Source organism: Hipposideros armiger, unplaced genomic scaffold (genome assembly GCF_001890085.2).
Source record: "Hipposideros armiger isolate ML-2016 unplaced genomic scaffold, ASM189008v1 scaffold_216, whole genome shotgun sequence".
In the NCBI taxonomy this organism is placed as follows: domain Eukaryota; kingdom Metazoa; phylum Chordata; class Mammalia; order Chiroptera; family Hipposideridae; genus Hipposideros; species Hipposideros armiger.
In genome coordinates, this window is record NW_017731566.1 from 340,667 (window position 1) to 367,863 (window position 27,197).

Consider the following 27,197-nt stretch of genomic DNA (forward strand, 5'->3'; position numbering starts at 1 on the left):
TAGCTTGTTTGTTTATTTGTTTGCTTGTGTTTGCTACAGAATGGTGGGTTTTGACTATTTTGAAAACATCCAAAAACCACCCCTATTTAGGTAGGGTTTTTCGGCCTCTTCTTTTCTTTAGCTCTGTGTAATTTATTCTGAAACAACCTTACAGAAGCACATTTTAAGCCTCCGAATGGGATTTGGCTACAAACAGTGTCCATCAGTCAAACAGCATTATCCGAGCCATCCTGTCTATTTCAGGGTCCAAAACGACAAGGCAGAGCTACCTGTTCACAATCCATCATCATTCGTGCCTGCGAGCAGGAGCGCAAGACAAACAGGGCACAGAACTTAGCCGGGGCTTCTGTTTTCAAATGTCGTGGTTAGATGCCCTCGGCTTCCAAGGGGAACTGGAGGCCAGAGGCAGTGGGGCAGCGCTCAGATTCAGGTCACCAGTATGTTCCCATCACGTGTGCTGTACATTTAAAAGTTCAACAGCACAAATATAATCCTGGATTAGAAAACGAAGAGTGGGGACGAGCCTGAGGGGGAGTCACGGTGGCAAAGACTGAGTGTCACTATTACGTCGGGCTATGGAGCCTCGGGAGCACGGGGCTCTCCGTGCCTAAAAGTGCATTGGCCGCACGGAGATGATGCCCCGCCCTTCTGTGTAACCCGGAAACGCCAGCCCCGGTGTGCCAGGAGTGGTGAGATGAGTGAGCGCACAGCCCCTGTTCTAATAAGAAGCAACGCGGCCTCCCACGTACTCGTGCGTGGACGGATAACGCAGTGGTGATGTATTCCGACACCTGGAATAGTCTACAGTAAAGACACTGAATGGACCACAGCTGCACTGGGAGGAACAACAAAACCATCACACTGAAAGCAAAAAGCAGGTCCCAGAAAATATGTAGTGTATGCTTCCACTTACATGAAGGGCTAAGCAGGCAAACCGTAAGGAAATGCTGTTAAGGAATACATAAATATGTGGCTGCACTATAAAGAAAAGCAAGGGGACAATGAACCCAAAACCCTGGTTTAGCTCCGGTTTAGATCACATCAGAAAAAGGACGGGGAATACAGTTGAGGGCAGAAGGGGCTTCTAATAATTTTAAGCGGTAGTTGGCATATAGGCACATTTCTATATTTTTTAAACAGTACATACTTACTATTTTTTTATTCTCATGTATGTATGATACATTTTGATTTAAAATAAAAAATAAAGAAATGATGCTGATGAGCACTATTGAACAGATGAGGCAGAAACCTCTATAATGGGGAAGTCCGTATCTCTTACATATAAAGACACGGCCGGCGAAGCATCATTTTCCAAAGTGTGTTCCTGGGAACACTGGTCCTGGCACACTTCGCAAAAATAAAAAAGAGCTCCCTGGTAAGGAAAGATAGGAAAATGTTGTTATGTAAAACCCTGCCTCTGCCTCCTCTTCTACAAATTCATAGTATGTATTAACCTACTAAAGTTTCCGAAAACACTGCCATAAGGAAACATTTTCATTTAGTTCAGCTTGGTGATATCCAATATTATGTGACCAATCCATTAAGTAGAACTGATCACTATCCCCCAAAAATGTTTGACAAGACCCAACATATGCTTCCAAGTCATGTAAATTCTATCCTAGCTCAGAAGTACACCAGAGTGCTCCAAGAAGAATAAATCAGAGCTTCACGGGAACATTCTAGATGTATAATCCTTAACGCATTAGCAAATAGCATTGATTGCTCTGAAGAAAAAGAAAAACTCTCTGCCATGTTCTCTCTCTAGGACCCTAAGTCTTGCTTACAGTGCTACTCAAAACCCTTAACTTCCGAGCCTTGTCTTAACATCACGTTTCCACCACGAAGAACAAACACGGATGTATTTTCAGCAAAGACAATTAGTACTAATAAATTTGTTATGAAAAATTAAGGGAGAAATAATAGCCTTCAATGTATAATAGATGAGGAACGTTTAAAGAATATTCCAGTAGAAGAAAAGAGAACACTTAGATCTCTATCTACAAACTTGCAGATACAGTTCATTTGACAATATTGTCAATTGAAAAAAAAACAAGCAATTTGGCAAGCAAAACGTTGAGACTCTTATTATCAAATCCAGCAAGTGCTCCTAGGTAGTTGCCCAAAGGAGTGGAGAACATATGTGCACATGAAAACCTGCACACACATTCACGGGAGCTTAACTCACAATCACCCAAACTTGGAAGCCACCAAGATGTCCTTCAGTCAGCGAATGGCACCTCCAGACAATGGAAAAAGAGATGAGCTCTCAAGACATAAAAAGACAAGCGGCAACCTTAAACGCACATTACTAAGTGAGAGAAGCCACATACTGTGATTCCAGCTATATGACATTTTGGAAAAAGCAAACCTACACAGACAGTGAAAAGATGAGTGCTCGCCTGGGTTGTGGGTCTCCGGGAGGGCTGAGCAGGCGGAGCACGGAGGACTTGAGGGCACTGAAAGGACTCCGTATGCATTATAATGGCTGTGTGCCATCCTCCACTTGTCAAATCCACAGCACGCACAGCACCAAGAGCGAGCCCAAGGGACAACTATGGGCTTTGGGTGATAATGATGTGCCAAAGTGGGCTCATCAGTTGCGACAAATGTCCCACTCTAGTGGGATGTTGATAGTGGGGGAGGCTGTCCATGTGTGGGGGCAGAGGATGTGTCGGAAATTTCTGGACCTTCCACTCAATCTTGCTGTGAACCAAAAACTGCTTTTGAAAATAGTCTCAAAAGAAATGCAGTGAAAGGGAAATGTGAACGTATTAATTCTACTTTGTAAGAACAAAGAAAACAGCCCCCTCCCTCTTCCCCTTCCCAATAATAATCTGAGTTTATATGTGTAAATAAGATATGTCTACACGTAAAAAATTGCCTCAGTGCTTGGGAACAAGAAGAAAGGTGTGTAATGATATACACCAGCCTGTCAACACTGCTAGTTACCCGAGATTGGGGAGAGAAGTGATTAGATTTCACTGATAACAAATCATGTATTATTGCTAAAAGTTAAAAAAAAAAAAGCTTTTTTCTTAAATGAAAACACATCTCCAAAGTTAATTTTAAGCAGCAGGACAGCATCATGGATGTGAGATGCAGGAAATTAGCCTCCAAATAAATGTGAGATTCTCCATCCTTTGGGGGGAGGGGGGGGGATGAAAAAGCATTGACCAAACGACTCAACTAACTGCCAAGGATGCTCAAGGTCCTTAACAGACACACCTTCATCGTGGAAGGGCTTATTACAGATCTGGTAAATTCATCCTTCACAGAGAGAAGCGGCTGCAGAAATACCCCACACTCCTAAACGAAACGAGAGGTTCTGAATGACTGGGCACGGACGAACCCCACCGGGCAAGGCTCAGCTCACCTGGGTGATTTGGAAGCACAAAGGGGCCACGTGAACAGGGAGTGAGGAATCCGGAAGCATGAGGCTGAGTCCTCGACAGTCAGCACTTGCACGAAGCAGAGGCTTATAATATTAAAGCCTTTTACCTTTTAATGGAAACACATTTGCAAATTCTGTATGGATTCTATCACAGGCCCTCATACTCCTTCGAGCATACACAAGTACAAAAAAGCTTATAAAAATGAAGTCTCTCTTTCCTGGAAATACTGCCAGTGTTGTCACACAGTGGTCTATGTATATTTGCTTCTCAAAACATTTTTTACATGAGTCAAAGGCCAAAATGATTCTTAAAATAATGATCCAAGCAGACACACAACTAGAAGCCAGCAGGCGGGCAGCTCTGAGAAACCAGTGAATGGGAGTTCAATGATTCTTCTTTCTTCAGGATATCATCCTCCGAGTCATTAGAAAAATGCACATAACCAAAATTATACACCCACTTGTGGTGGGTATTTCTTAAAAGCTAAATGAGATACAACTGATTTTTTAAAACTGCCAAGACAAAAACCAGGTGATTTTTTTTTTTTTGGATTTTTTTTTTTTAAGATTTTATTGGGGAATTGGGGGAGGGGAACAGCGTTGGGGAATTGAGGAAGGGGAACAGACAAGTTGCTGTCCTTTTGTTCTTCAATCTAGTTGTGGAGGACGTCGCTTCACTGGCCCATGTTGGTAATATCATTGCTCTCTTCCCGGCTGAGGCAGTTGGTCTCCCGTCACTGGACGGCTGCTCACAGTGGCTCTTGGCAGCTCACACCCGCAGCCATCGAGGACGACTCACAGCAGCCCAGCTCCAGGTCGAGCTGTTGTTCACCATCTTAGCTGTAGAGGGCAGTGTCACTGGCCCTAATGTGGGATCCGAACCGGGGCCCTACTGCTCACAGTTGGCGTCCCAAGCCAGCTCTTAACCAACACGCCACTCGGCTGGCTCACAAAAACCAGTTTTAAGTAATTTTGTAATATATGCTTATTCTCCAAAGCATTCACTTCAAGAAAAACACACTGGATTCTCGAAAGGGAATTTATTTTTGTTTGCAGGTTTAAATCTTTTTAAATGGCACCATTTTCACACTTGGAATGACGGCACATTGCTGTGTTCGGGACACCCAGCGGGCTTGTTCACGCTGATAGGAACTGATGTACACGGTTCATGTCCAGGTGAAAAGGTGAAGGACCCCACGCAGGAGCGGGCAAGTGTTCCCAGGAGCACCTGGCGTCTCAGGGTGTTCCCTGCGGAGGATTCACGTGCCCCCCCGGGGGTGGCTGGAGCACGTGGGGGACTCCCCTTCTGTGCCATCTTCACTTCTCACCAACTACATGTATTACTTTTGAATATATTTTTATAAAAATTATGGTTCCTGAACTTTTCTTTTAAGCCACTTATCTAATCTATAATTTCTACTAGGAAAAAAAATCCATTTTTGTATCAAAAATTCAATAAGAAAAGCTGTTAAACGTTAGAGGCACATACGACAATAACAAAAAGCACAGAATATTTTTTTGGCAGGGGATTTGCTCTGTGTGATAGCATCATGGTGGGCTTGTGCCATTACACACGTGTCCTAACCCACTGGATTCACAACACCAAACGTGACCCCAAGGCACTCCGTGGCCCCTGAATGATGATTCTGAGCCCCTCTGGGCTCATCAAGTGTGACCAACGTCCCACTCTGGTGGGGACGCTAACAATGAAGGAGGCTGAGCATGTGTGAGGGCAGAGGGTACGTGGGAAACCTCTGTATCTACCCCTCGATTTTGCTATGAACCTAAAATTGCTCCAAAAAATAAAGTCTGGATTAAAAAGAAAAATCAATAATGAAAGCTGTTAAATGTCAGGCAAATAGGACAATACTAAACGCATCCTCTCAGGACGACCAGATGCCGGTCAGATCACATCTCAAGACCCCCAAATCACAAACGGGGTGACCGTCACGCCACATGTGTCTGTCAAGACTGGAAACAGGCAGGAGGGAAGTTGGCTTTGCCGAGGTCAGTACACGAGTCTCAGCAGCAGCCTCAGGAGTGTTTCGTTTCTCCTCGTACAGTGTCTGATCCCCTCTGCCTAGAACCCTATGTTAACCGCTGAGTAAATTATGAGAAGTGTCCTGCCCCGCAGAGGAAACATGCAAACCCCTTTGTCCAGCAAGCAGCAGCCCCAGCTGCCCTTTCTGCGACGGGAGTGCAAGGCTTCACAGTCCAGCTACAGGTTCAAAAGAATAACAGGAGGTGCTGGCTGTCACGCATTAAGTCATTATGTTCTTGTCGCACTCTGAGGTCAGCCATCGGAATATTCTGAACTTTTACTTTACTCTTTTAAAGAAATTCAGTCCTGCCTAGGACGCCGCAGAAGCCGAGGGAGAGAATTTGCACTGGGCTTTAAACTCCAGGACTGAGGAGCCCTTGAGGAAAAAGACGAAAGAGAAAGACCAGCAGAGGTCATCGTGCTCCCTCCCAACCTGCACCAGCCAGGGCTCCTGCAGCGGTGGGGCAGAGCAGAGAGCTGGCCTGGCACCCCCGCCCCCATTTGGTGGCCTGTGTCATTAGCATCTCCAGGTGCAATGCGGGACAGACAGGAGACAGAAGCAGAGGAGGAGGGAAAAAGAAACAGCCCGACTTGCTTCCTGGGAGCTTTGCACTTCTGGAACCTGGGCTCAACCTGAGAGTTATAGCCAGGTAGTCACAGAAAGCCCTGTTCCGACTGTATTATCATCCAGCTGCACGCAGTCTCTCATGCTTCAGAATAAATTCGCAGGCACTGGTCCCTTTACGGCGGCCCTAATGCCTCACGTCACCTCCCCGGCACTCCACGGCTTCCGTGAGAGCCATTTGCAGGGACAAGCAGGGGCTGTTCTTCCCAGGATGAGCGCTGGGGCCACATTGCAGCCACCGAAGGCACCCAGAGCTCGTGTCGATGAGAGGCGAATGGAGTCTTCACAATAGTTTCTATAGGTAATGAGACAATAACCACCAAATTTAAGACTTCATAAATATTTTCACTCTCACTCTGAGGGAACCAAGAAACTGAGATAGAAAGCTTCTCCTATTTTTTTTTTTCGTGATTCGAAAAAAAAATAATAATAAGACTGGCACGGCGTCGTAATGTGTCTGAGTGACTATATAAAGCAGGATGATGACTGGTAGCAGCCACACAGCCGCCGGGCTTGCATTTCCTGAAGCCAAGTCTCCATATCCCTGGAAAACAGCACCGCGGACACTGAACCCACGCAGCCCTGCAGGGGCGAGCTAAAATGAAAGGAGAAGCCCTAGCAAATGGGCCCCCGCAGAATTCACGTGTGCAGGCGGCCTGAGGATCTGGGCGAACGTGCTAACGGAAGGAGGCAGGCTCTCACCCATTTATAATTGTAGCTGCGATCCCTGGGTCTCTGAAGTTCTTTCAGTAAACTCTATGTGTGACACTTAATTGCCCCCGTTGTGGGACATATTTATTATCACGACTGATTTGACGGAACACTGACGGGTGTGAATCATTTTCCTGCACTTTTACTACTTTCCTATTTTCCAAACCCACAATTTTAAAAAGCAAGGCAGCTGTGCCCAAGGAAGGCAGGAAGGAGGGATGTGATGACTAGCTTGCAGCTCGCCCTCCAGCTCTGAGCTGCACACACGCCGGAAGGCGCTTTCAGTCCTGACTGTGGGGATGAGATGAACACCCCCTCCTCCCAATCCCCCCACCATGGCTAGCAAGTCATGAAACCACCAGGGAGCCCGTGGCACATGGGTTCCACCCCATCCTGGGCTCTGCTCTCCTGGAAGCTCCCACTTGTCCTTGCTCTTATCTTCCACCTCCTGAAAGCCCTGAATGGGATGTCCCCCCACAGAATGCCCTCAGATTTTGCTTTCTTTTACAAAAATCCAAAGCAAGCCCTGAAACAAACACACACACACACACACACACACACACACACACACACACACACACACACTGAGCTTTTTGTTCTTAAACGCCATCGACAAGCTCAACCTTCTTCCAACTTCTGTGACTTAAATATCCTGACGCAGAAGTGAAACCTCGGCTAAAGATGACAACTGGTTCTCAAGGCTCCCCCTCCACGTGGGCTGAAGCAAAGCGGAAAACCAGACAGCTGCCACTGGACAGTCAAAGGAATTTCAGTGCTTCCAAGAGTTGTGCTGTGAAAGAGAAACTCAACAATGCTCCCTTCCGTTAAACACACTTGAGGGAAATGCATGTCGGGTAAGCTGCTCATTGCTGGGTAACCATGGGCCCAGCACCCAACAGACTATACTGCCCACTTCGCAAATTACAGCACGATACACAGTGGACTAATCTTAACTAATACCTGAGCACAAAAGTCCTAATGACAGTCAACCAAACCGTCGCTATATAAAATTAAATTAGAAATTTACCTTATGTCTTCAGGGAATATGGCAAAGGACTAACAGAAGATATGTACTGATACATTTTAAAGTAGGTGACAACACACAAAGAAGTTTATTGAATTCAGGGATCACTATGTCACATTTGGGGCATTTAAAAAAATGACACATGGTCATGAAATCTTTGCTCACTGATAAAATCCAAATCTGAATAATTAAATATGTAACATAAAGATACTTGATTATTGATCCTTATTTGAGGGAAAAATCCATATTAAGCTAATACTTAATCACTTTTCACATGGGTTCAAAGAACAATTACAGATACTTCACTATTCATCTCAATTTTTTAGAAACTATCAACACAAAAAAATATATTGTACCAGTCACCATAATAGCTCTAGTATTAAAAGCCTACAGAGAAGATATTTCATTTGGTTTCATGAAGCACTTAAATAAATCAGCCAGAGATGAAAGCCCAATATTAACTGTCCAGTATTATCTCCTCCTGAAATATACAGTGCTCTCTGGGGGGGGGGGAGTGGGGCAGGGCACAGCCTCTGAACACAGTGGCTTTCCCTCTGAAGAGATTACTGCATTTTAGCGCTAATAACTTGAGTATTCCCATAACAAGCAAAGCACAATTCTCCGGTACACAACCAAAAAGATGGTGCCATTCCCAGAATCGCTTGTTTTTTTCGAGACTGTGAATGCTGAGGCATGGAATTCTTGTTTGTTACGCGAACACTAACAGACAAACCTTCACCAGGAGGAATCCTTGACAGGATAGCCTGACCGAATTCTGTTCTGTCTCAGATGAGGCAGGCTTACCTAGAATCTAGAGGACATAAGGAGCCAAGGGGAAAAGCCATGTTTCCTGTGATGAGTCAAATGCTTTATTAATTCATTCTTAAAATCTGGATCTATATATGGCATCAAAAGTCTTTAGAGCAACTTATGCTATGAACCAGGGCCCATCAAACTACAGTCTGAGGGAGAAACCTGGGCCCACTTCCTGGTTTTACAAATAAAGTTTTATTGGAACTCAGCCATACTCATTTGTTTACGTATTGTCCACGGCTGCTTTCCTGCTGCAACAGCAGAGATGAATTTTCAGGACAGAGATTGTGTGATCTGAAAAGTCAAAAATATTTATTATGTAACTCTTCGAAAGCTTGCAACTCCAGCTATAAACTATTCTTTCCATTAACAATTGGATAGCAAAGCCTATTGCCAGCAAATGTGATAACCATCCCTGTTCTCAACACAAGAATGAATGATGCTGTTTTCCTGGGGAAAAAGGAACAGTACTTCCAAAAGTGTCACCAGCTCGTGCAGACACATGAAAACCGAGCAAGGCCAAAACACTGTGCATCGCGCCTCGCTGAGAGTTGGACTGTTACGTGGTATTTCAGGAGGTGGTATCTCATCTCCCGCAGCTTCTCGGCAGCAGGCTCTCTGTAAGACCCCTGACTGACTTAGTCATTTGCTGACCTCTCTGTGCTTCCTTCTTCATCCGAGAAAGGGTGCTGATAACAGCACCTAGATTCACGAGCTTTTAGGAAGATCAAGATGTTAATTCTTGTAAAGCTCTAAAGCCGGGACCAGCACAGAGGAACTGACCAGCCTCAAATGAGTCAGCTCAATTATGACTCGAGAATAAGGGTAGTCGTGTTTTTCTATTTCCCCATGAAACAGTCAATGGAGAAGAGACCGTACCCAAAACCTGAGATGCCAAGACTTGTCGTTTATCCAGAAGAAATTAGCACACGTTTTTTTAATAAAATACTTAAAAAGCCAATAAGTCTACTTATATTCGGGGGAGCAGAATGTGGGCTTTTGTAAAAACATGAGTAAACTGAGTCAAAACGGACAAGACCTGTAGAAGTACTAAGAAGACCATGTTAGTAAGTTCCAATTCATTGAAATTGTGAAAAGTGGTGTAGGCGAGGGGTCCGCCACCACGCCACAGCGCCAGTCCTTCTGTGTGCGCGTCCCATGAGCATTGCTGAGGGCGTGGAAATAAGAGAAAAATTAGTAAAGCCCCCAGAACAGCGCCTGGTCCTTAGGGAGACACGTTCGCCTCTTTATTTTCTCAGCCCTGGTTTCTACTGAATAATTGCCACCCCATAGGTAGCGGGGGACTTCAGTGAACTTAGAACACCAATGGTCTGCTCTGACAGCCCAAATCCTGTGCAGACTATCTTACTCTCGGAACATATACAGAAGTCTACCGCAAACAATGTCGGCAATTGCCAATGTATATGTGTATTCATACATGCGCATATATACAAGAATACGCAGTAGATTACACTTAAGGCAAAAGATGCATTTCTCTATAAAGTCATGTATTCAGTAATTTTGACAACCCAAATCCTTCTACGTGCATGAGAGATGGTAATTTGAAGGTAGCCTTAATCAAAATGAGCATTTGGTAAGGTGAAACCTGTCAGTTTACCTGTTGCTAAGTCAGACTTTCACATAAGGAGTTTGCTTAAAGTGAGTTACACCCATGGATGAATAACTCTTTTAAAATATTGATTCTGTCTGGTATTCAAATGGAGAGATTATGCATGCTTGTCAAGGCGCAGAGGACAGGGAGCCTACAGGAGGTCTCTGCATCTTACATGGTGTGTAGATATCACTCCGGGTTTAGTCGAGCTGATTCACATTTCATGGTGCGTATCAGCCACGTTTCAACACTTGTCATGCACATCCCATCTTAAGCTGATTTCACTCCAGCACTGTTTTCAAATGTCCTGTAAGTACTAACGAAGTACATACTTCCGTGGAAAAAGCAAGAACGCAACCAAGAACTCTACAATGCCTAAGGTATGCAAGGAATACCTTTCCATAGAAAGCCTCCTGGTCCGTGGGCACCTGCCTTGGTCCACCTACGTGACCTGAAGGGGCTGCTTACAACGCAGGGGACGTGCTGTCATTCGCTGACCCTAATTCTTAGGAGAGGATGTCTACAATTTCAAACCGAATTCACGCAATCCGCCCACAACAGTGGGGACTGAACATGCAATTTTCAGGACCGACACCAGACCCTGAACCAGACGGCCAGGACCGTCCCTCCCTCATTCACGCTGGAGACAGAAGCAGAGAAAGCTCCCACAGTGAACATGCCCATTAACACCCAGGGGTCACGGGGGGAAGGGCCAATCACAGGAATCCGCAGGTGAAGATGTGGCCTCTTTCCTAGTCTCACGGTGTGAAAGAGTCACACGTCTTATTTTAAGGGAGTCAGAAGTGTCATCAGCAGTTTCATGTGACACAATATTTACTCTGCTGGGAAGGGGGCAAGGTACCAGTAAAAGGAGTTTCTTCCTCTTCATACTTGGACTCAGTGAACAAAATAAATCATCAATAAATTTCATCTCCCACCAGCACCTCAGGGCATGCGGCTCACAGCCCACGGCAGCCTCATAAAAGGGTCATCTCACACTGGCTCCTGCTGACCCAATGGAGGAAGGTGATTCACATTCAAACAGGCAGAGAGATTTGAACCGCTAGATAGTCCAGGAGGGGACAACGCACACGTAATGAGGCCACGCTGAACGGTGGCCAAAGCAGCCACGTGGGGCCCCATCGATCACAGCCCCCCGAACCCTCATTTACTGCTTCACTGCCCAACCCCAGGTGGAGGCGCTCAATTTTTAACCAATTCTGAAACCAGTGTTTGGGATTCATGTTGAGAACACACATGAGATGCATAAAGATTTCCTTGAAACTTGACACTGAGTCATCGGTTTCTCTAATAAAGCTATTGCATCATTTTGATGACTCTGTTTCCAAATTTACACCTCAATTCTTCTTTGGTAAACACCCAGATTTCCAAGTTTCTCTGTTTAATCCACTGAAATAGCCAAACAATGAACAGAACTGGGAAGAGGCTCCGTATGGCCTGCCTCCCTGTACCGCCTGGGAGCCGTGTGTTCTCGGGTACAGAGAAGCCTCCTTCTTCCGACCGAGCAAAGCCCAGGGACCACGAGCACCACCTTCTAACCGCATGAATTTTAACTTACGGAAAGCGGGTTTTCTAAAAAAGCATTTCAAAAGGAATTAAGAATACCACACAACATTTGAAAACAAAACGTCTTGCTTTTCTTTGAATCCTGGAAGAAATTAAAATGGTGTAAGAAAAGTGTTAAAATACGTTTTGGATTATTACTTTCGCATTAGTTACAGGTACGTGAATATTAACAGAGAAAACCCCAGAAGCGAGCGTCTGAGGCGGTGCACATTTGGAGATCCATCAGAAGAGCCCAGCAAGTGCCAGCACACAAATTAGGCAAATTGGAAACAGGGAGCTCTGCAGCCTCACAGCGCAGTGGCATTAAAGTAATGACCTATTTCATTCTCCAAGGGTTCGATAATATGAAAAAAAGAAATGTTTATGAAAAACGTTGGACTGAACATGTGTGTGTGTGACCTTAGAGGTCATCACACACAACTAGAGGTTTTCTAAAATGTCTGTGCCCCTCCCATTGGAACGTGGCGTTTAAAAACAGAAAGCTTGCTTCTCATCATATAGGAGCTGGCGACCGCAGCCTCTGTGCCCACACTCCTTAGCAAAGGCATCTAAAGTCAGGTGGTGACAGCACCAGCCTGTTGTTTAGGGCAATTAGAAGACCATGGTAACACAGCATCATTACACTCGGCCCCGGAAGAATCTGGAACGGTCTTCTGTGGCATATGTGGAATATATATTGTGATGGATTATTTTAATAGCTGTTATTCAATGAAGAAAATGTGCGATAATATCATTGGAATTATATTGGAGAAGCGTAAGGTGCTATCTGAACGTGACAATTATAGTATATTGCTGTTCCAGTGACTGTTTTTACTTCAAAGGATAATTGACCCAGTGATGAGATGAGGCCTCGCTAATAAAGGTAAAGAGTGCCCGCTTGAAGACACTCTTCCGTCAGCCTGTAGGTGCCATCTGCTTTCCGAGAGCTCGCCGTGAGTAGGTAGCCTTTCGGTCAGAACCTGTCCCATGTGAAAGCCAAGCTGATGCCACCAGAGTCTGGAGGGGGGCAGTTCACCCTGGGCACAGGCCCCTGCTATTGCTTGGGGCCAGGTAAGTACCAGGAGAAAATCCCACTGGCTAATGCCAATCCTCACAGAGGGCCGTAATGTTGGAGTAGTGCATTGGTAACTGAGAGTCACACTACACTAGAATGTGTGTTCTTGAACAAATCTCAAGTTCCTATTAACATAAGAAACCTGAGTGGGACAGCGGTGCATGGTGACATCCAGTAGAGCTAGATTTGAGTGTAGGCTCCATCATTTCCTAGCTGTGTGACATTGGAGAAATTACTTAACTTCTCTGGTCTTCATCAGGGAGAGTATAGCCGTACTTATTTCAGAGTTGCCTAGTGAGGACAGGAGGAGAGAGTGCCTAGTGTCCTGCAGGCATACAACAAACGTGGGCCGTCATGACTGCCCATCAGGGTTTGTGGCGGAACAGGAGTGGAGTAGGGAGGGTTCCGTTTTCTTCTCCTTCTCTCCCGGCCCCTAAGGTGAAAATGGAGGGCGAGCAAGGGAATAACTGGACCTGAGGCGCCACAGCACTCAGGCCTGTGCTCACCAGGAGACACAGCCCAGGGAAGGGCCATCAACAGTGGTGACACCAGCAAAGTGGGTTAGCAGAGCAGACACTGAAATATGAAAGCAATTTTTATCACTTCATGACCTAATTCTCGTCAAAGGTAGCATCTTTCAGCCTGGGCACGTCACCTGTTTTATGAGGCATGACTTCGGCAGGCTCAGCAACATGGCTGTCCTCACCAGAAGGGATTAAGAAAAGCCCTACGCCGTCCCTTCATCCAGAAAGGGTCTGTTACCCTCTAGATTAACCTGGGTAGGGAGAAGCCCCGTGGACCCCGCCACTGAGCCTGACCAGGTCAGCAGCCCACGGGAAAGCCGTGGGATTGAACAGAGCCCTACAAATGAGGGGCTGGGGCGGAGGCCAGAGCTCAGAGCACCTGCCGATGCCTCACCCTTTCAGGTGTATTATTGCCTCTGTTGTGTGATGTGCGAAAGAAAACCTGGAGCCAACTCCCTTCTTCTCTTTCAAAATGAAACCATTCCGCTTCCTACAGATCAACTAGATATACAGTGAGGCATGATAGAAAAGTGGGGATTTCAACTAGTGTGCATGATGTTCACATTGTCCGGACCACACTGTCGTCCGGGCCAATACACCATCTGGAGCCCCTCATCGTGGAGGGAAAAGCAGTAGGCTTGGGACTGTCCCTGGAGCACAGACCAGCACTTCACCAACAGCCCTGATTCCCACCCCGAGGAAACACGGCTGGCTGCCAGGACAGTGAAGAACCACAGGCCGGGGCTTCCTACAGAGGGAGACTCGTACGCTCAGAAAGGCCGTTCAGAGAATGGACAGCAGGTGCCTGAGCGGAACATGAAAAAGGGAGTGATTCAGGAGGGCTCCTCAGCCCTCCAGGCAGAGGACGGGCTCTGGCGGGAGCCATCTGAGCACTGCGTCTGGCTCTGAAGGAGGAGAGAGAAGCGTCCTGATGTGTCTGATCCCTGCCCGACAGGCTGGGGTCTGCCCGAGCCACCTGTCCAGCTGTAGATAAGGACCAGAGCTTCGGAGCTGGAGGTGCAGTCATCTGCCATCACAGACAGATGCTCACCTGACGGTCACTTTAGAACAGGAAGGGATGAGGTAGCAAAGTCATTTCCGAGTGAATTCTACGGGGCTGCATTCGAGAGTCAGGCAGGGTTCCTTGGCAGTGTCCCAGAGAAGGGTCTCCAACAGGAAGTCTCCTCCACAGCAGCAGACAGTGCGTGGACACCCCTCTTTTCTCTTAGTTTGGGTTTTGGGGAGAAAGTGACTTCAGCCAATTCAAGTTAATGTCACTGACTGATAAGCTGGATCTTTTAAAGGGGTGACTTATTGGGGAGTGTTGCCTCCATATTGCAAACACACACGGGTAACGCCTAGACAGAATGGAGGCAGACTGAGAAAAGAGAACAGCTCGATGAAGTTGTCCACGTGTATTGGGCTGTCGGAATAATCATGACGTATGTTTTCTGTCTTTCGTTGCAAAAATGCGTCATGACTTTTCCGACAACCCAATATATAACCCTGCCAGCACCTAGTTCATGAGGCAGGATGGTCAGCACCAGAGAAGGCACTGGGGGCCTGCGCAGCGAGTACGCCCGGAGGTGCCCATGCTGACGTTACCACCACGGAGAACGTTTGCACATTCTGGGACTTCACTTACATGGAATCGTGGGACAGACTCTCTGTGCCTCGCTCCTCCGGCCTAAGGTCTGAGGACGTCCCTCACGCTGCCCCATGCATCAGCAGTTAGCCCCTTGCTTGCTGTGTAGTAAGCCCTCCACTGTCTGAATAAACCAAGAGATTTTCATCCGTCCGCTGCTGATAGACATGTGGGGTATTTCCAGGTTGGAACTCAGATGGACAAAACCGTTATGGACATTCTTACACAGCTTTGACTTGGATATTCTTCCCTTTTTTAATGTGGAAATTGAGACCTTGAAAGTTACTAAGCTGTAGAGCCAGTAGCCTAGCAGTTCTCTGCACAACACCTGCTCATATCCAAGAAGACAGCAAAAGGGAGGCGACTCAGAGGTTTTGTGTTTTCATTCTTTAGGTGCTTCTGCTTTCAGGAAATCCCACTTTAAAAACAGCTCTTTCCCTTTGCGAGTCCATCTTTTTCAGCAAAACTTTGAAGCAAAATATAAGAAACCAGTTTTTACCTGATTCCTAAAATGAATCGACTTTCTACCAACCTTAAGTCTTTTTCTGAGAAAACTGAACATAACGATTCATTGTAGACCCTGAAAACATGCACACATCTCTTCCATAAAATATAATGCGACGGGGAAGGGGTCTGTGGGCAGGATGACAGCGGAGACCCCTATTTCCCACACCAGCCCCCTGGCACAGTGTTTGTCTTAAAGGTTAGAGCATGATGACCTATCAGCCTCACCCATGTGGAATACATCTCCACAGCCAAAGGTGTGGTGAAACACGTTTTTGTCAAAATTTACGTTTGTAAAGTTGAAGACTTACAGTAGACAAATGGTGTCTTCCTTCAAAAGGGGGGAGTGGTACCAATGATTTTAATAGACTCAGAAAAACAACTATGAGTCTACTAGATTACTGAGTAACAAAAAGTAGTCTTAATGACATAAGTTCAATTGAACTCCACTCTCTGACCTGCCAATTGCAGATTTCATTTTCTTCCTAGGCTTATACATCAGGGGGACCTTAAAGAACATTGTCCCCAGAGTCATTTGCTTTCATCTTCCACCCCCAACTGTGGCTCTGCTCTGACCTGCGGTACATGCATTTATGTTTATCTGTTTTCACTCATGGCCCCTAAAATTTTAGACTATTTCCTGGCAGGTTTATGTACAGTGACATGTTTAAGAGATGGAAGGCAGGTTTTGATTTTATGGATTAGCATTAAAGCAAGATTTATAGAAAGTTCCCCCAGACCACTGGAGAATCACTGCGCCCACAGAAACAACAGCAAGTCCTCAGAGACGATGTTGGAAGGACCCATGGTGATGACCCCTCCCACCTGGCATTAAATGTCCCCAAGCCCTACACATCCCCAACATCAGGTCCCTTCCAGGCAGAGGAGCTGGGTGGTAGGTTTCCAGGCTGCTCCCACATCACCTAAAATTATAACGGATGGAATCGTACCTCTCCAGCCAGCTCCCACCAGCACTACCAGGCAGCCAGACAAGGGAATGGGTTGAACATGAGACTTGTGGTAAAAACCAGCACCAGGTGAGCACAGTTCGAACCCACAGGTTCAGGACACCCCTCCTGGCCATACCTGGATGCCTGGGAGCTGTAGAGTTGTGTCCCCCAAACATGCCGAGGTAAGAGGAGAAAGGAAAAGATCTTAGGACGCTTTTTTTTCCCCCCTGCAATATTTGTACACATCACCAAAGCACCCACATGTAGATAAATCGAGTATTCCATGTAAAGCCATTTATAAAGAACAGACACGATATAAAGCACAGGGTTAGGCTCAGTTCAAATAAAAAACAAGGACTGAGCGATGGCTGGTCCCAGGCACAGGGCTGGTGCTGGGGGCAGGGGCTCAGGGATGTGCTGGCAGGTGTGGGCACCTCCAGCTGTGTCGGAAGTGGTGGGCGAGTGAGAGCACTTTCCCACTTGTCCTTGCAATTCTTTCCCCAAAGCCTGTCACGGCCTTGGGGTCCACCATTTCTCTGTCCTTCCCTGGGAAATATTCATTCAGACTAAGAAATGTGGCTACAGTCAAGTATGTCCAAGGAAAGCGAACTTCAAGCCCCAAGCCTGGGGGAATGTAGGAAGCCATGCAGCCTCTGGGCAGCTGGCTACTTAGTCCCAGGCCCAGGCCCCAGGGCCTGCCAGGAACAGAAGAAGTCGCTGGGCCAGCTGCTTGGAGCTCAGATCTACTCATTGGTGGATTTGGGGGTGGAGGGGCACAGGGGCTGTCACTCCTCATGCATCCTAGATCTCTTCCTCTGCAAGCGAGCTCAACTTTGCCCTGAGACAGATGCAGCAGGAGCCCTGTGACATTTGTAGGTGGCTGGCGTGTGTTGGGGGAGGGGTGGGGTCAGCCTGGTTGGGAGGAGCCGTGCTGACTGCTCTGGAGTTTCCTAAATGTCAGCGGCCCCAGACCGGCAGGCACTTCCACTCAGGTGCCCAGGTCACCAACGGCTAGCCTGGCGTCGGTCTCCACTGACAGGCGCTGGCCCTGGGCTGGACTCGGCAGGGAAACCTGCCCTTGACCCCGGCCTCCAGAACAACCCGCCGGTGAGGGGGCACGCACCCAGCTCCTGGCTCTCAAAGCCGCCCTGGGCTCAGCCAGGTGGCGCAGCAACCCGCCATCTCAAGGGGTCCCCAGCGACCCCTCCCAGGAGAAAACGCTGGATCCCCCGCTCCAGCTGCTCCAGAGGCGGCTCCAGGGTGGACTCAACAAGTTCCTGGGCAGCGCAGCGCCGCCTGCAGCCCAGAGACCCCGAGGACGCGCTGCCGTGCAGCCCGCGCGCAGGCGGCAGCCGCCGCCGGCTCCTTCCACCGCCTCCTCCAGCTCCGGGCTCGGGTGTCGGCGGGCGGGGGCTCCTCCGCTCCCTCCGGATCCCCCACCCCACGCACGCGGCCCGGCCCGGCCCCGCGCCGCCCCCACCCCGCCCCCGCCGGCCCAGGGCTCCGCCCGCCTTGGTGCCAGCCGGGCGCACAGGCGGCGGGCGCGCGGCTCCGGTGCCCTCTCCCCCGGCCGCCCGGCTCCATGGAGTAGCTGGGTCCCGGGGGCGGCTGCAAGGACTTCCCTCCCGCTCCCTCCTCCGCTCCGCCCCCACCTCCCGGCCCGGCTCCGAGATCTCGCCGAAGACAATTGCAGTAAATGAGGACATCGGAGGAGCACGAAGCCGGGTGGCTGTGGCTGGCTCCGCCGCGCCGCGAGCAAGCGAGCGCGCGGGCGTCCCCGGCGCCGGCTGAGCCCCTGCCTCGCGCGCTTCGCTGAGCCGGGCCGGAGGGACGCGAGCTGCGGCGCGGGGGCCGGCGGGCCGGGCGGGCCGGGCCGGCGGCGGCGGACAGAGCCTTCCCCTGCGCGAGCTCAGCGAGCCTCGCCGCGGATGCCCTGCTCGGAGTGCTCCGTGCCGCGCCAGGCTTGCCCGGGTCCGCGGCGAGACATGCCCGAGCCAGGCGCTGCACCGACCTCGACTTATCTGTAAGCAGCGGAAGGTAAGCGGAGCCCCGCGCGCCCTCCTCCTGCGCCCCAGCGCCCGCTGCACTTAGCCGTGGGCAGAGCACTGCCTGGACGGGCGCCGACCCCGGCTCGGGCGCTCGCACTTGCCCCCAGATGGGCTTCCGTGGCTCCTGGGGCTAGGACGTGCCATTGCAATCCGGAGCGGACCAGGCGGGGCGCGAGCTGGGGCGGGGGGCGAGGTTACGCAACTGCGTCTGGCACAGCAGGGTCGCCGAGGGGCGTCCGGCAACTTTGGTGATGGCCAGGGAGGGAGGAGGCTGCATGGCTGCGATGTCGCTTCCAGACAAACGCCACAGCCTCGTGAGCGCCCGACAGCCCTCGCCAGGCAGAACCGGAGGGATCCGATCCGGGGGCGGCCGTGCCCCTGAACGTTTCGAGGTTTTTAAGTATTTTCCAAACTAAAGCGAACTGGCAAGTAAGGCTGATTAACTTCGGGGGTGGGGGGGACGTGGGGGGTAAGTCCGAACAGAGGGTCCCTGCCTGGCACGGGCTGCGAAGGAGAGACTCGAGCAGGAGCGAAGGCAGATGCCCACGTGAAATGCCTGTCTCCTTCCGTGGCGCCAGGGCTCGCTCGGGTTGGCACCTTCCCGGGGCTGCGGGCCGGGGTCGGCGCCCGAGGCGCTTCCGGGAGCTTGGCATCCCGGGTCAGACCAGAACAGGTGTGGGAAGCCGACCAATGCTGCAGATCGAGCGAGCGGGCTTGCAGGCAGGCTAGGGCAGCAGGGAGGAGGGAGCCCGCGGGCTGACCAGGGGCCAGGGGAGCGCCCTGAGCCCAAAGTCAAGAGCAAGAGTCTGCGTCTTGCTGGTTCATGCTCAGGGCTCCAGGCCGGCGTCTCCATTGCTCAGATAAAGAGCCTGTCCCTGTGACCTCAGCATTCTCCTACCCACAAACATGCCACAGGGAGATGGAGCTAGTGATAAGGGGATGCCAGGAGTGGGGGAGGAGTGGAGCCTCTGGAGGAAATAGGGGAGAAAATGGGTGCCTCTGGCTCCTCTACAGAGCAGGGATCCCGCTGTGACCCCTGTCCTGCTGTAGGTCTGTGCCTGGGGACTGGAAGCCAGGTTGGGCCCCTGAGCAAGGCGCAGCAGTGAAGCAGTTTAATTTGACCTTGCCTGCTTAGGCACTTCAGTTCTGCGGAAGCATCCTGAGGTGAACTGGCCTGAGAGGGAAGGAACTTTGGTCTAGCCCTGCCTTGGCCGGGAACCCAGAGATCATAGCACAAGCCTTCGGCAGACTAGCCCAGGGTGAGGTCAGGGCTGCGCAGGCTTTCCCTTGGACAAGGATTTGCTGGGGGGTTACCTTCCCATTTGCCAGTGGGGGGGTCTGTCAAGGTTACAGCACTGGAGACATGATTAAAAATTGCCACCCCAATCACCTGACCTGGGCCATTCCCAGTGGGTGGCACACGTATGAACATGCTTGAACCTTATTCACCTCATGCTACAGAGGGAGCAGAAAGTAACCACCATGTCACTTTGCGTCCGGAAAGGGCAGGTTTTTACTATTCACATTGGGCTCTTTATTACATTCATATCCTGTTGAATGTTACTTTTCAAAGAAAAGTTCATATTTATCTTTGCCATTTTTTTTGCAAAAATGATTAGCAGATGTGCACAAGCAGCTCAAAGGAAAAATGCAAGCCCTGCGCCTCACCAGACATGAATCGTTTACTGTCCGCGTTTACTACTCACATTGCATGGCACTGCTACCATGTGGTTTTATTAGAGGTGCCTTCGGAAAAAAAGATGTCTAGCACAGCTATCACTAATTGCATGATTTTGCATAAATTATGTTAGCTACAGAGAGTTTGAGCTTTTCTTCACTAAATTCATCATTTCCTTAAAGGTACAATGATTCAGTTTAATTTCCTTAGCTACACGAAAGACCTCTACTTAAAGAAAACAGGATGCCCTTGGAAAGCAAAGTATGCCTTTAAACTTACTATAGTTGCCATGCCTCCGTTTCTTATTATGGTGGTTAAGACTGAGCTTTTACTTAAATCAGGCTCCTGATCCCATTGAGAAGCTGGTTAAGAAACAGGCTGACTAATAAGTCAAAAGCTGGATAGCTCCGTGTTTGCACCAAAGAGCTTTCGAAAAGTCATATGGAGGGCTGGGTGCTCTCTTACTCTATACACTTTGGGGGAGTGGGGGCTTCAATCTTCTGCCACAGTTGTTTTCCCCATGACAGGAGAGGGAATTTTTGTCTTTTGTTTCTCCCTCTGTAGGGAAAAATAAATTAAATAAGTATGTAAATAAAGACTTGTGCATGAAAGGCATCGGTCTCCCAGGAAGACTCCCATACATGGAAATAAGCAGTCAGAAAATAAAAGTGATTCTCAGAACGAACAGTTGATCACAGTGGAGCAGCTGGACAGATGCGTTCACTTAGCCAGACATTTGTATTCTCCTGTCAGCGCTCACCCATGGCTGTCTCATTTGGACAAACAACTACTGAACCCTCTTATATGAGAAGCAGATTACAGGCTGCTTCTCAGGGGATAATGATAAAGAAACCGCAGCTACACCACAAAGCGGCACTCCCATGAACGGGCATTGATTTAGGGCAGCAGCCACGGGGTCTCTTTATCCTAAAGCTCTAAGCCAGCCCAGCAAAGAGCTTAGCAGGTGCATGCCACTTGACCAATCAGCGGCACCCGAAAAGCCTGGCTAACCACCATCATCTGGAGAACGTACGGTCATCACAACTCCCCAGGTTGAACTGGCACAGTTGCTTTAAACAATTCTTCCAGAAACGAGGAGGGCTATATCCTTCCCCATCACAGCTCCACGGAGCCCTCTGTTCTCCAGCCTGGAATTAGCTGACATAATTTATGAAGCAGGGCCCTTTTAGTCGCCTCACAGATTTGATTTTAATATTTCATAATGTTATGGAATGACTTCAATATTTTAAAGCAAAATTTAATATGATTGATATTACATGACAACACTTTCGTTACCATGAAATGTGCAGACAAACATTTGGGTAAGTCTTTACCCAATATCTGAGCTGTCCTGTAACATAAATGTAGCAGATCATTATACCTTTTAATCTGTTTATTTTAAAGGTATATTTTTCTTTTATATTAGGGAGAGAATAGAGGCTTGGTACCATGTCATGGGGACCCTGCCAGGATTCACATAAACATGCTGTTCAGATGTCAGCTCATGTTAAATAGTAAGCCATCCAAAGTATAGGTTTGAACCCTTGGACCAGGGATGGTGCTATACCTATGACAGATCCAAAGGTGCGAAGGTGACTCTAAGCAACAAAGAACCTTACCTCTCAGATTAAGAAAAATCATAAATTCAGAGCTATCTCCTGGTTCCAAATTCAATTCCTGATATAAACTCTTTCAGAGGCTCTGCTACCCTAAAGCATCAGGATATTCAGTATGAGTTTGGGTCATCTATACTTCAGACATCATTCGTGCCGTAAATGAATGAGCTGAGGGACTCTGAGGTATACAAAGATATTATCGAGTGACATACCGCTGATCTAAATAAAAACAAAACACTCTAACCTGATAGCTCTGTGTCTTTCTGCCAAGTGCATATTCCCAGCTCTAATTGGGGCTTAGAGAAAATGAACTTGAATAAAAGAAAAGCAGATACTAGGGACAGGAAGGAATCATGGTTCTCAATTATAAACCTTTGGCTAATACCTTATTTCAAAGGGATTTGGAAAGAACCATCTCCCAAGTCATTATTTGTGAATACTGTGCTTTTATAGAGTATGGAGCTAATTATTCAAAGTCCTGCACATCCACAGACACATCCTCGTTCCCACATCATCTTGCTCTTAGGAAGTTTGAGCAAGAAAGGACCAGAGTGAAGACGACGTGTGTGTATTGTCGGCTCACCTGAGTTCCACTGCCACAGCCATAGCAGGTGAAGAGACAGAAAAAGCCGAACAGCAGGCAGGATGCTGGCCGGAGTTTCTATTGCAGTTATTATGGAAAATTCCAATTCAGTCCTTAATAATCTAGCCTTGGGCCTAAAATGAAATGCAGTAAACTACAGCACATGAGAGACATGAGAAGGGGACTATGCGAGGCCGGAGATACTACCAGCAGCCTTGCAAATAAAAGTTGCCCTCGCTTCTCAATACTCCAGAGAGAAAGGGGAGAGCGGGGAGGCTGGCAGTCTGAGGGACTCATTTCAGCTGCTGAGCTGCGGGACCAGCACGGGGAACACCATGTTCACCGCCCACTCACTGCAGCTGACCAGTCCTCGTTTGTGTTCCCAGGTCATTTCACTGGTGATGTGGGTCCCTCCACGCTGGCTGTGCCCCGGGAAGTGTCCCGTGTTTGTCAAAGGCCCATTTCTTTATCTTTTCCCTGTGTCCTTAGTGGTTCGATTCAGAACACCTCATATCATCTGCATTTTGCTTCATGAAACCTGCTTATTTTTGTAGAAAACAATTTTAGCATCGTTGGCAACGTGGTGGGACTATTTAAGATGTGGGATCTGGAAACGGGCGACTGATACACAGGTGGTTTGGTCCAGAAGGGACTGCTGGTTGGTGGGAATGTGCTGAGCAGCGGCAGTGGTGGCCGTGGCCACGTGTGCGGTGTTGCAGACCGGAGTGAGAGGTCCCCAAGAAGCTCACGTCCAGAAGGACGAGAGGAGGTGGGGGGCAGCGGAGGGGAGGACCAGGGGCCTGCTTGGGAGGCTCCAGGAGAGAGCGATACTCCGGCTGAGACAAGGTTGAGATGGGGCTCCTGGGCCCAGCACACTCACATCCTAGCGCATAAGCCCAGTGGGCAGGGGCTCAGGGCAGGGGCTTGTACGGAAAGAATGAGAAGTGACGTTGGGCAAAGGGTTAGGTAGGAGGACAGAAGAGTGGAGAAGCAGTGTGAAGCCAGCTGGAGAAGAAGCCAGCAGGACGGGAAGGGCCTCTTTGCATTGGCAATGCATAACCCCTGAATGTTTTGAACAGTATCACAAATCTAGAAGATTAAGTCTTAATACACGTAGCTAGAGATAAACCAGGGAAGAGGGACTGGAGACCAGCTGACAGGGTGTGACAGGTGAGAACTAACTGGTGTACTAAGAGTGACTCGTGGCAGTGGGGATGGATATAAGGGGGCAGCTGTGAGAGAAACATCCTAAGGCCCACTCTTTGTAACATGGCAACGTGAAGAAGGAATTAGATAACACAGTAGTCTAACGAGGTGGTGGGTGACAAACACGGAAGCCAAGAAGTCAGGAGCCAGTGGTTTTCGGGGAAAGACGTGATTACTATTAGAAACCCGAGTTTGAGTTTTTAACTGGAAATATTATTTCTAAAAAGATGTTTTTCATCATCTCTAACTTCTTAGCACTTCCATGAGAAATACTTTCAAAGAGGAGAAAAAGGGGCCAAAGGATTCACAACACAAAGAAATTATTAAAGGACTAAGAATAGTACTATCTAATAACAACAGGTTCTTAATAAATATTTAATGAGACTCTTCACAATAAACCTGGTCAATGATTCTGCTAGAAATTTAGGGAACCAAGATTGAACAATAGAGTTTTCCTCTTCCATTTCAAGCTGTACTTTCCTAGTTGAAATTAAAAGGAAGTGCCATGAGAAGGCGGTAAAAAGCAAGACTGCTTCTAAGCACGGGTGATCTTTACGTTGGGCCAATCACTGTTTAGAAAAAGAAAGAGAGTATCAAAGATTTAGGCTTTTCTACCACCAAACTCAACCGTTGAGTTCCCTTTGGTAAAAATTCACTGAGGCAGAAGTTGAAGTTTTAAAGACAATGTGTTTGAGTTTCCTGACCTCGTATTAGAGGAAAAGAAACACACGAGGAGAAATGAGAAAGTCCATCTTGCCTCAGTCAGGTGTGTTGCATGTTCTTGTGCCCCAAATGCTGACATCTTTGTTGAAAGGAATTTTCACTAGAGCTTTACCGAAATGCTGGCGAGCTCACTGGGTCTGCCTAAGGAAAGCAGAAGGCATCTGTCTCTCAGCCTTGACCTCACAGCCCAGTGTGACAACACAACATCAATCCTATTGATCTCTGTGCCAGACCCATCAATTTATCACTACTTCTTCTTTTTTTAATCAACACCAGAGTGGTACATAAAGACCTGCTGTTTTGTTTTTTTTTCCCCTTGTTGAAACCACATGGCACAAAGGACTAGTTCCCTGTTAATCCTGCACTTGAGACTTGCATAGCTCCGCAAAGTGTGGCCAGGAACCATTCCCAGGAAAAGTTCATACCACATGCAAGTGGGGAGGGTTTGAAATTAAAGAAATGCTGAAAGAGAGAAGTTTCTCGCTTTCACCCCGTATTTTTCCCTTGGCTTCTTGGGCCACTGAAGAGCCCCATGACAGCTGCTTTTCTCCATGATTACCGTGTGTGTGTGTGTGTTTTAATAGTAGCTGTTAGCGCCATGGCTTCACAGAAGTAGTTTCCACTCTTGTTTAATTTGTCATGTTCCTGCTCTGTATATGTCTCCTTATATGATATCAATTCCTCTCTAAGTCTATGCCTACTTTATTTATTGTGTCTATCAGATTTGCTAGTGTGGCAAAAGCACCCAGGGTTGGGCTGAATGATGGCGTGGAGCACATGGTTGGACAGTGGCTCTATGAAAAGATGGCCGATTCTTACTGGGCAGGGGAGCTCAGGGTCGGCACCCCGCCCCCATGGGGCGGGGGCAGCCGGAGCGGGAGAGAACGGGCAGTAAGTGAGCAGGGCTCCTAGTTCTCGGTTCATTCCTAGTGGTGATGTGAATTCTCTAGTGAAGCATCAATTCTAATGTAGACCTAAAGAGGCTATGAAAATGACCATGGGCCTGCCCCGCTTAAAACAAAAACCTAGGGCAGCTTTGTAATCAGCCATTCAAGGTTGAAACCTTCCAGATGGTTCTCAAACATGTTTCTCTCAAGTAACATAGCCAGTGTCACCCGTATGCATAACGTGGTCCTAAGTGTGTGTCCTTGTCATCATCCACTCCATGGCCGGCGGCAGCACCAGGCCCACACTGAGGGCCTCCTAGGCACCGACCCCCTGAACCCTCATAAGAGATCGGAGGTGAGAGCGGTGTCCAGACAACCCCATCCACATTCGCACCCCCGGTGCTGCCCATTACTGTCTGGCTGACCATGGGCACTGACCCACCTGTCAGTGCCTCAGTTTCCCCATCTATAAAAAGGATAATTTGTCCTTCAGAAGATGTTTGGAGAATGCAGGGTTAGAACATACAGAAAGTGTAGAGGCACCCAGCCCGCGACAAGCACTACGAAGTGTTAGCTCGCATACTTCTTTGCTCTCCCAGCCTGTCTATAGCTTGCTCAGGACTGACCAAATTCACAGGAGGGCCGCAGCTTCAAATCAGGCAGTTGGTCTGTAAACCCCAGTTCTTAAGGATCACGTGATGCCACACAGCCAGGGATGACCACGTCAAGAAAAGAGTCTCGAAGACGAGCATGCTAAGTGGATGACCTTGAGTACCCCCTCACCAACGTGTAAAATCCAGAAGTCAGTCATTCGCTGCAAAGGCTGGCACTGCGAAGTACCACTAACCCCAGACCTGTGGCTGAGCAGAGCTGCCCCAGCCGCGGAACCCTAGGAAGAAACAAAATTCTAGACGTTTTGTGTCCCCAACCAGAAACATCACAAGAACAAAGGTTTGAACATGCCGGGTTTCTGCCATCAAACTGCCAGGTGACAATTTACTTGGAATTTGCCCTTGACAATCAATCCACATTGCAAAAGACCTACATTCAAACAATGACAATGACAGCTCCCCAAGTGTCCCCCTCACCACCTCCATGGGGAGGCCAAGGCTGGCCATGGAAGGAAGGGCACCAGCTGGCCAAGACCTGGGCTCTGCTGGTGATCACCCCACATCTGGCTGAGCCCCAGATTCATTCTAGAAAAACTGGAAGGCGCTGGCACTCCCGGCTCGCCTGGAGCATCATTCGCTCGTCCCTTCATTCACTGAATATTCATGGGCACCTTTTCTATGCCACCTGTTGCTCTAAGCTTTGGGGAAAACACAGAAAATAGAAGAGAATGGGGGTGGGGAAGAAAAGAAAAAGAAACATGTAGACCATGGCTCTTAGCGAGGACGCATCACTAAAATGATCTCTGTTGCCCTGTCTCCATGTCCCAGAAATTCTGACTGACCTGGACTAGGGTGGGGGCCAGTGTGCTTTTTCAAGAGAGCCAGGCTCCGGGATGCGGCCCTGGAGGAAAATGCCCACTCTCTTCCTCTTGGGGGAGCCCAGCCTCCCTCTGGGTTCTCATCTCCTACACATCTGAAAATGCTTTCTGAAAACACAAAGCCAAAGCACCGTGTAAAAGGTTCCACTTCTTCAACACCTATGCCCGCCTGCAAAGCTTCAAGAAGGCCAGAGCACAGAGGGGTCATTGGAGGCTTTGGAGAGCCTTGTGCTTCCCTTTCGAAGCGCATGGTTAGCATTCTGATGTGCATAGAGCATCGTGTCATCACGCTCACTCACTACACTACGGGCTGACTGTTCTCCATGAGCCTACACGTCTTCCCCCACTGCTCTTTCTTCTCTCCCACAATCCCTGTGAAGTAAGAGGGAGTCCGTTCCCAGGAGGTGCTGGAGAGATGAAAAGATAGAAGCAGGAACACGGAAATGTAAACTCAAAATAGGATTATTCATTGGGCCGGCTGAGTGG

General features: G+C 48.5%; 2 protein-coding genes across 3 annotated transcripts in view; one reads left to right on the plus strand and one right to left on the minus strand.

Annotated features, from left to right (window-relative positions):
* Window positions 1-27,197, minus strand: part of DOCK1 (dedicator of cytokinesis 1) — a 461,498-nt gene that overhangs the window by 204,129 nt on the left and 230,172 nt on the right. The window lies entirely within an intron of this gene.
* INSYN2A (inhibitory synaptic factor 2A) overlaps window positions 17,967-27,197 on the plus strand; it is a 57,954-nt gene continuing 48,723 nt past the window's right edge. For both annotated transcript variants that reach the window (XM_019654210.1, XM_019654211.1), the window contains exon 1: window positions 17,967-18,518. The gene's annotated coding sequence lies outside the window, so the exon portion shown is untranslated. The remainder of the gene's footprint in view (window positions 18,519-27,197) is intronic.